Raw genomic sequence first — 2702 nt, forward strand, 5'->3', positions numbered from 1 at the left:
ACTAAATATCCCTGGATTGCAAAAAGAACAAACAAATATATCTTGAAGAAAGTATAACCAGAATGCTACTTGGAGACAAAGATGGTGAAACTCATATACTTGGGGCACATTGTTAAGAAAGACCAGTCCTTGGAAAAGGACATTCTGCTTGGAAAGGTGGAGGGTCATCATAAGAAAGGAAGACCCTCAACAAGATAGATTGACACAGTGACTGTAACAATGGGGTCAAGATCGTCAACAGAGATGATGTGGAACGGCACAGGTTAGGGCAGAGTGTTCAGATGATAGGATCTTTATGAGTTGTAGTCATCTCGATGGCACATAACAACAAAAGCAATGGATATTTGTCTATTTTTCTTTTCTTTTTATTTTAATCTATTTGTCCTACTCTACCAGTGAATCCATGTGAAAAAGAGAAACAACCTTCTTTCAGAAACTAGTGAAAGGATTTACTATGAATAGATTCTAACTAGAATGAAAGACAGATAATGACATATGGTGCTGAGCATCAGTTCAGATGTTTATTGCTTATTTGTCATCTGTTTTAATTTTCTTTGGTTAAGTGTCTGCATAGACACTTTCTAATTTTAGACATTTTCATAATTCATAGACATTTTCTAATTTTGCCTATTTTTTAAATTGAGTATTTTCTTATTGTTGAATTTTAAGTGCTCTTTGCATACTTTAAATTTAAATTCTTTAGGATGCTTATTTTGCAAATATTTTCTCCCAATTTAAGGCTTGATTTTTCATTCTTATAACAGTGATTTTTAAAATTTTTTATTAACAGTGATTTTTGAAAGTAGAAGTTTTAAATGTTGTTGCTTATCAATTTAATCTTTTATGAACCATGTTTTGGTGTCATATCTAAGAAATCTTTGCCTAACTCAGTGCCATAAAATTCTTTTATGTTTTCCTTCAAAAGTTTTATAGATTTAAAATCTATATGTAAGTTTGTGGTGCATTTTTTAGGGGAATTTTTCATATTATTTTAATCATAAACAGGGCTTTGAACAAGTACAAAGTTGAACAGTCATGGGTGACAAAGTGAAAGTGGAACAAAGCTGAATTTTAAACCTTGGCTGAGGTAAAGCAATACCATAATGGGCAAAACATGAGTTGAAGCCTCGGAGTGGAAAATTCAGAAATGTAATGAGCATGATGATGGACATTGACATATCGCTAGTACCATTGAGAAGCACACACTTTCAAAAGAGCAGTTTTGGCAGCCAATTTTGAGTGGCGAACCACTGTTTCTGGCTCTCCAAAACAAGAGATTTATGGTTACTAAGCAATGTTGATTCTGCCATTGTTTATAGGAAAGAGATAGGTTTCTAATAGGATGTTGACCATGAAATACGGACCAGACTTTACTTTTTTAGTCTTATTTTGCATATGGACGCTGAGCTATATTTTAACCTTTGACCTCATAAGTTTGTATGTGTTTCTGGGTTCACTATTCTGTTCCATTGACCTGGTCTTTGTACCCATGTCATACCATCTTGAATACTATAGTTTTGTGGTTTTCGGTGGTTTGGTTGGGGGAGGGGGCCGAGTTGTCTTTATTGCTGGGGCGGCTGGTTCTCAGAAGACCTTTGTGGGGCGTGTCCGATTTCTCTTCTCCGTCACCGGCTTCTTCTGGCTACACAGGACGGCGCTGGCCCTGCTGGGGGCGGCCGTGCGCAGGTCGACCCGGGACTTGTTCTTGCGGATCATGCGGCGGAGGCTGCTGAGCATGAATGGGGTTCTTGTAGATGGTGGTCTGCGTGTAGGAGGTGGCCGGCTTCCTCTGGCCTGACCTCCGCTTCATCACCACCACGAACCGCATGTTGTGGGGGACCAGCTCCATACCCACGGTCTCGCTGTGGATCAGCCCGTTGAAGAGGAAGGAGTTGCGGGCTTTCAGGTTATTGGGCTCGGTGCTGCCGGTCTGCTTGTTCCTCTTACTCAAGAAGCTAGAGCAGTTACACACGACCAGCCATTGCAAATGGGCAGACATGGAGGCAGCTCTTCTCACAGCGGCGGCCAGAGACGGAAAGAAGCCAATTTTATAGTTTTATAATCAGTCTTGAAATTAGATAATGGGATATGGATGCAAAAGTAAAAGAGATGAACAGAAGATTTCAAAATAGTAAAAATGCATTTGAAGGCATTGCTTTGCGTTCTTTGGCTTCTTAAGATGAAAGCTGAGACCACAGGTTTGAGATCTACTTACTCACTTGTTGTTATGTGCCGTCCAGTCGCTTGCGACTCATAGCGAACCTATGTACAACAGCCCTAAACCCTGCTCTATCCTGTGCCAATCGCACTGTCTCTGACACTCCCATCCCGCTTATCCCAGTCACTGTAGAGGTTTTTAGGGTGGCTATTGGTTGTCACGATGGATTCTGACTCATGATGACCTGTGAACAGAGTAGAACGCTCCAGTGGATGTACGACCTTTCAGAAACAGATCACCAAGCCTGTCTTTCAGGAATGCCTCTACCCAAAAAATACACTGCCATCTAGTCAAGTGTGATTAATAGAGATCCTCTACCAGATTTTGAAAGTTGTAAATCTTTATAGGAAGAGAGTGCTCACCTTCCTGTTGAGAGGCTGACAAATTTGAACTCTCAACCTTTGGTTAGCAGGCTCATGTATTATACACAAAGCCATGAGGGCTCCTTTCAGAGTGTTTCTAAGTGTTTAAAACCACCAGTCTT

General features: G+C 40.4%; 1 pseudogene; it reads right to left on the reverse strand.

Annotated features, from left to right (window-relative positions):
* Positions 1-1584: 1584 nt before the first annotated feature.
* On the reverse strand, positions 1585-1999 carry LOC102862757 (annotated as a pseudogene).
* Positions 2000-2702: the final 703 nt, after the last annotated feature.

The sequence above is a fragment of the Elephantulus edwardii genome, unplaced genomic scaffold (genome assembly GCF_000299155.1).
Source record: "Elephantulus edwardii isolate Elephantulus edwardi_28Jun2011 unplaced genomic scaffold, EleEdw1.0 scaffold00018, whole genome shotgun sequence".
Classification (NCBI taxonomy): domain Eukaryota; kingdom Metazoa; phylum Chordata; class Mammalia; order Macroscelidea; family Macroscelididae; genus Elephantulus; species Elephantulus edwardii.